General features: G+C 30.5%; 1 long non-coding RNA gene across 1 annotated transcript; it reads right to left on the bottom strand.

Annotated features, from left to right (window-relative positions):
* Nucleotides 1-744: 744 nt before the first annotated feature.
* LOC145638017 (uncharacterized) lies at nt 745-2,176 on the bottom strand. Its single transcript, XR_014114589.1, has 3 exons — nt 2,039-2,176; nt 1,069-1,126; nt 745-950 (listed from the first exon to the last, which is right to left on the bottom strand). It is a non-coding gene; the product is annotated as an uncharacterized LOC145638017 (long non-coding RNA).
* Nucleotides 2,177-7,814: the final 5,638 nt, after the last annotated feature.

Here is a 7,814-nt window from a genome sequence, read left to right on the forward strand (position 1 = left end):
TAATAAAATTATATTAGATTGTGAAGTATATTATTTTAATTGATTAAATTATATTATAAATAATGGATGTGGTACATTTTGAAATTATTCCTTCGATCCAAAAAAATATTATGATACAAAAAATAAATTTATATGATAATTTATGAGAGTTATCATCTAGTTACTTTTTGAATAAAATTATAATTCAATTTGTACATATGAAATATTGGTACTTTATCGAAAATAAAACTCTAAATTAACAATTTTATCCTAAAATTCTATCTAAATTTGATTGGAAATAGAATTTTAAACTAATTTTTTATCCTACAAATTGAATTCTATATAACTCTATCCTACGTGGCGTGACACTTGGCGAAAAGTTGAAACGCCAAGTGTCGCTGTTTCGTCGCCTGGCTAAAATTTTAGCTTTATATATTAGTTATATGATTTAAAAATATCCAATGTGGCACGACACTTGGCGAAATGTTGGAACGCCAAGTGTCGTTGTCTCGTGACTTGGCTAAAAATTTAGCTGTATATATTAGTTATATGATTAGGGTCTAATATTTAAGATTAGAACTAGTTAGCGACCCGGGCGATGCCCCGGATTTTTAGTGTGTGACTATTTTATTTAATTCCACGCACTATGTTGTCTTGCTAGAATTTTGTACCTATAATTTGCAAGTTCTTCATTTTTAAATAGCATATATATCAAAAATTAAATAGCAATAATAGAATCCCGTAAATGCATAAGTAATAGTTAGAGTAATTAATAATACCGTACTTGCCTTGTTTTTACATTTAGTAGGATATATTATTTATTAAGTAGATCATTTATCGACTCTATCTCTGTCTCATTTTTTAAATTTTGTGATGCATCTTGGTTATTTGCGAGGAGTTGTTTTTCTTCTGCATCTTCTCCTTGCATAAGGTGCTTTCCAGAGTTGAGAAGCTTCGTTTGTTCAGTTTCCCTGTACAAATTCATATGATGATATCAGTGCTTTGGGTTATTTTTTGTTGGGAAAAAGAGGGTTTGGGGGTAGGGGTATCAATATATGCTTACTGTTTTGCATAATAAGAAGAAAGTACCTTAGGCTATTGGAATGAAGTGTCAAGTGTCGATCACTGAAATTAGCCTCAAACGACCCTGTAAATTCCAACATTAAAAAATGAAATCAATGAAAATAACAAAACAAAGTTTAACATGCAGTAATTTGACTACTTATCAAATCAATAATTTGACTATTTTGCCCATTAAGTACAGCTCTAAAAATTCCTCATACAAAGTTTAACATGCAATAATTCTGAAACTACTTATCACATCAATAATTTGACTATTATGTAAGTCATCAAGAGTAATAACAATAGAGTAATATAGCTCTTATTAGACTTGCTGACTTCTTCAACAACCAGCTGCGGGTAGTCAATTTCTGGACACTTGAAAACACAATACTAACTTGACTAATCAAATGCCCTGAGAAAGGTCATGTGGCTATGAAAGATAGCGCTTCTCAGGTGCTAAATTCTATTAGGTGGTTTTTTAATCACTCCACGACAATAGATACTACCACAAATCAATAAAATGAGGATACTTTCAAAGCAAAACACCTTTGTTTGATCACTCGACCGCAATAAGTACAAACAAAATTCAATGAAATATGAGTATGTAAACCTTTAGAACGTTGTGACAACTTTGCGACATAACATGGTTAGTTTTATACTTTTATAGTGAAAGGTTGGGTGGTAGTACTAATGTCAGTCATTAATTCAGCCATTAATTCCACAAATTTAGCCAGAAAAAATTTAATTGTAAACTGTTATAGTATGAGGCAATTCAATAGTTTAGTCTTTTTTTTTTTTTTTTTTCGGCAATTCTAATTACTACTCTTTAAATGATTGAATACTTTTGTGAGTCAAAAATTGATAATATTGTACTCAATTATTCTATTTAATAAAATTGATTATACAATCAAGGCAATTAAATCATTTTATTTCACAATCAAGACAATTAAAACCCAAATTTCACTTAGGATACTTCTTAAAATCATAGATCAGTTACCTCTTTTTGAGGGGTTGCAAACCGTCAATTGAAAACATTGACGGTGTCGGCAGCCGACGACCCATCCTCCACCATAGTGGACATGGCCTTCCCGTCCTTTAGTATGCCGACCACCATTGTCCGAAACCTTGGTTCCTGATATTTGTTGGAGCTTTTTTGAGTAGAGCCATGATGATTCCATATTGTTTTGATACCAAAATTAAAGATTTGGGACTTTATTTGGATTGTTTGTGTTTCATGGAAAACTATGAGTATTCACCATCACAAGAATGATAGAGGAAGAAGACAACATTGATTTTTATTTAATTTTTAATATTTTTTAAGAAAGAAATTGCTATCAACATTATTAACAACTGTAGCACGCTTACTCACTTAATACTCAGCTCGTATAGTATTATTATTCTAAAAGAATTGTTTGTTGTTTTTTTTTTTATTTTTATTTTTATTTTTATTTTTTTAAGAAAACAAAAAGAATTGTATTTGATCTCACAATATTATACTGTACTTCTAAAAGTTTGTTTTTTTTTTTTTTTTTTTTTTTGAGGAAACTAAAAGAATTGTATTTGATCTCACAATATTATACTGTAGTTCCTATGTGTCACATATTTGGGATTTATCAATTGCTACTCCGTATTTTAATAGGGTGAATTAATATAAATATTGCTATTTTAATAGTAAAGGGTGAATAAGGTGATAGGGTATGATGATGTGGCAGTTGATGTGGTAATTTCGCTGACTTGGCTTAATTTGGGGAAAAAACTGACACGTGGCAGATTATAACTCCTTGCACTTGAGTTTTAATAATAATATTGATAGGGTCTTCAAAACGTATGAGACGGCCCTGAAAAAAAATATATATAAAGTTGAATGATACGGAGTAGTATATTCTAACATATCACCTTTATACGTTGATACGTTAAAAAAAATGTTAAATGCAATATAGAATAGGCAAAAAAAAAACAAATGAAGATTTAACAAAAAAAAAAAAGTTAAAAAAAGTTGGAAAATTTCCAATCAAAGAATGACATGTGTCGTTCTCAAATTGGTTTTGCCTTAAGTACTTGTATATACCTAAAAATGTCTCCCCAAAATCAAATCTAATGATAAATATCATTTTAGTCATTATTGATCGGGTTGAGTATTTAATCTCGGGAGTGCTTAAAATCCATATTCAGTCAAACACGGTCTACAAATTAGTCCAAGTATTTAGTCAAATTAAAGCATGGTCCAATTCTTCCTCATAGGCTCATAGCCCAAACTTTATTTTCATCTATTTGAGCCCGATTAATAAATATTAAAACCCTAAACCTAAAATAGGTCCGGAATAGCTGAAATATAATGGCACCTATTTATCTCGTACTTAACGTAAAATAAAAAGATAAAAATGAATTTGGAATTCCATAAATATAATTTGTCGTGCCACGGCAGACATTATTGCGCCGCGGCAAACATTGCCGTGCCACAACAATTTGGTTGACCCGGTTTTATCTTTTTACCCGTTTCCTTCAGAACTAATAGAATTACGTATCGTGCAACATTAGTTTAACCGTGCCACGGTAGCTATGCCGTGTCACGACAATTTATTCTTCTGCGTGCGGCGGCACCTCACTTCTAGGGTTCCGTACTTCACCCCTCACATTTCATTTATAAATACAAGGAAGATTTCACAGTTTTGGTGCACCAACACACATTATGACCTCCCTCTCTTTTATTCTAAACCTTAAAACTATTTTCTTAATCACATTATTCCTCCCTTAAGCACTCCCCAGAGTCCATACAATACCTGAAGTTTCGTACTTAAACCAAGGCGTGAAAGGTATACTGATTGAGGGTTTATATATCTAGACCAAATCAACTCTATTTTAATTTGATTTATTATTCTTTGAAATTACTAACGTTTTATTCATGATATAGCAATTTAAAGAAGCATGGAACGTGAGTAGTTCATTTAATTATTAACTCTTATTATTTTTATTGCTAGTATCATGATTAAGGTTATTATATTTTTGATTTGACTAACGATGTTAATGTTTATTCTATTGTTTATTGTTGATCACCATATTGCATATTAAAGGGAATATATAATTAAATATAACGCTTAATAAGATAATTTTGTATAAGATGTTAAAGAAATAATTACTTTAAAAAATACTTAATTTTTTTCCAATTCCTCTAGCTAATATTTTATTTCAATTTCAATATGACTATAAATTCAAATTAATTATAATTTTGTTTATGAGATTTTACAACTACGTATATAATATTACAAATTAAGGAATTATAGAGTATAGTATAACTATAAAATAAATGTTGTGTTTGACAATTATATCATATGTCTAATTCTAGAAAAAGGTAAAATATCAATTAATTTTAGTGTAATATTAGGAAAAAGTCAAATATCATATGTTGTTTGTTTAATGTTTGATGTTTATTAATTAAATTAAAAGTTTATTTATAATAAGTATTTACTAATATGGCCACTAGCTAGACTAGATCAAACCAAGCCCCGACTAAAAAAATTCTCGGATTTAGGCAGCCCAAAAAAATCCATTTTTATTTAATTTTATGCTTGCCTATTAATATAGATTATGACATTATAATTTCTAAATTTGATGTGTATGTTTTATCACATTTTATTTGTTGGATATTTTTACATAAAATTAGACTTACCGTGCATAACACGGGCCTTAAGCTTGTTATTTTATAATTTCTCTCTCCCACTAACCTCAATTTTACAAATATTTTATTATTTCTCTTTTCTACCAACCCCACTTATACCGTTATACTACTTTGATATTAAATCTCTCTTATCAACCATGTTTTTTATTATAATTAAAAAAAATTCTATTTTGGACCTACCCTATAAATTTTCTTAAAATTTGAAAACATACACTAGTGTTGCGATTAACACGTTACAGAGGGAGAGGGGGAGTCGGAGGGAGAGGGAGCATTAGTGATGCATGGTACACATAATAACTATGGAGCAGTGAAACTCTAAACTTCAAACTAAAGGCTCTCTTAGAAATTTCTTCACTGATACTCTACTCATCATCTTCTAAGTCAATCAATTTTCTCATTTCAAATTAACCCTGAATTTTTGAGAGAAGAATTTAGCAAAAATGGCGGATAATATTTCACCGGACTTGGAAGAGCTTCGCAACCTAGAAAAGGTTCTTCTTCATCTTTCTTTTTAACAAATTTCCGATGTTTATATGTTATGTGTGATAAATTTTGATTTCTAGGGTTATTGTGTTTGAATTTATGATTTTTCTTTTTGAAAGAAATACAATTAAATAATTGTTTGTGTCTGAGTATTGTGTTTGAAATTTCAATTTCAATTTTTCATATATTTTGTCCTGATTTTGCTGTTTACATGTATATAAATTACAATTGCAATGATAATTGCTTTCAGTTTTAAAGATGAATGCAATTCAAGCTCAGATAAATTTTGAAGTTTAAATATAATTTAACAATGATGGAATCAATTCTTGCTTTTGAGGAAAAAATCAAGAAAATGATTGTGAACTTCTCTATGCTTTTGTTCATATATTAAGATTTGTTATTGATATAATATTCAATTTTTAGTTCTAATCTGATCACTGTGATCAGTCAAGAACAATTAATATTCATTTACTTATTACTATTGTTTAACCACTATTTTATCAAAAATGTACAATTCACAATGGTTCATAGTATGAAATATATGAATAATATGTTCGTTTATAATTAAATGTTTTGATTTTTATTAATAATATAAATCCTCTGGTTCTAAATGCTTGTAACACTTGTATATTCGCGTTAACCGATGATTTTGACCATGTATAATTCTCCATTAGCATAGCCTATCAAAAGTTGAAAATGATAAATCTAAACATATAAGTATACAATCGGATTTACAACATCGTATACTTATATGTTTATATACATCGAAATTTGACCATGTAAAATTCTCCATTAGCATATTGATAATTTTTTTGATAAATATATATCGTGCACATTGATTTGAATAATAAGTTCCCACATATTAATGTAATTTATTATACATTATTGTAAAATAGTGGTTAAAGTTTATTCAGACTATATTAAGCGTAACAGATTCGAAAATTAAAAATTAGACAACACCACACTGTCCTTAGTAAGTTTAGACCTTAACACCTTATTGACGGCTTTTGTCGTTTGGAGACATTCGTGGAGACAAGTAGAGTTGAATGAAGCACCTATTATAAATAATCTTGTAATAAAGAATGCTTTTAGATTTAATTGGGTTATTGGAAAAAAGTATGTAGTTGTGCAAACCCAAACATTGCTATAGTAGTCAGACAATTCTTCATTTCCTCCCACTTGATCCCTCAATTCTGTTTTTCTTGTGGAATTGGATATAGACCATATAGTGTCACTCTGTCAGATCCTCTTCACAATTTTAAATGGTAGATTACTGGGTGAATTAATGGAACAAACAAAACTCCTATAGATGTTTTATTTCTAATTCACATGGATATTTTCATTAGGATATTTAAGAAATATTTCTTTTGGTTAACGAATATTATTTCCTTGGGTTTTCATTACTTGAATGCCAAGGAAGTGCTTCATGATACTATATTTGTCATCTGTCATGGTGGAGACTTTGTAGACCGCCCCATGAAAGAACGAGCATGGCTCAGTCAACTCCGGCTATGGAGCCTACATTGGTGGGAACCATGGAAACCTGTGGCCATGGGACCATGACTATCTTAAGAGGACCATAGTAGTAGGGACTCCTTGACAGTTAACTTAGTCATTGCGGGAAGCATGCGGTTGCTAAAAGCTTGCATCATGGATTATTTACTTGTTAAACATGTTATTTGGCTTTATACTTCCTCCATTCTGAGAGTGATGGATAGCTCAAGTGGTTAGAGCTTCCCTCCCGATTCCTAGAGATCTTGGGATCGATTCTCACCCCCGCCCTTGTGGCTCTCTAAACACCAAAAAAAATACTTCCTCCATTCTTATTGAAATGTTATTCAAAGATAGATTTCTTGTAAATATTATGTAATATGGTATCATTTGGGCCTTTCTCTTAGTCCAAACTGTGTGCTAATCCATGTTCACACAATAATGTATAAGAATCTAATTTTGATATTTGTATAGTGTTACAGGCTGGGTAATGTTGCTCAAACTCAAGTACCCATGTCTAACATGGGTACATGTCAAGTGTCCGACTATTTTGTGTGAAGAATTCATGATTTTGGTAAAAAATGAAGGAACAAAGTTTCCTACCTATATCCATGATTCGACATAGATACTTGATGCAATATGATGAATCCGAGTATGCTACAGAATTCTACATATAGAATTGAAGTTTGAGAATATATCTGGCTATGAGAGCTTTCTTTCAGCTGTTGCAAGCATTGGCAAAGTATGGGGTATGGAGTTAAGAGTTGTGAACTTAGTTACTGCTTGTGACCCATACTCGACTGTTGAAGAGTGTATATTTGTTCTATCATTATCATGTATTGAGTCTAGCCATTTTCTGGGTAGCTGAAGGCCAATGTGTGATTGGGCAGTAGCATTCAAAAGGTCGAATTATAGATTGCTTTCAGGAATTCAGGGGCTATCATTATCTGCTTTATGTCTTTCATCTTGATATTTACCTTATACACAGTTTAAATGACCTTCTTGGGAAATCATGAGTACAAATCTCAAATTATCTGATAGCTAAATCATCATTTTAAGGTAATTTGCTTCATTTACTGTTGGTTCTACAATGATTAGATCTTTATTTTGATTCTGATTGTCT

Source organism: Chenopodium album, chromosome 7, assembly GCF_948465745.1.
Source record: "Chenopodium album chromosome 7, dcCheAlbu1.1, whole genome shotgun sequence".
Classification (NCBI taxonomy): Eukaryota; Viridiplantae; Streptophyta; class Magnoliopsida; order Caryophyllales; family Amaranthaceae; genus Chenopodium; species Chenopodium album.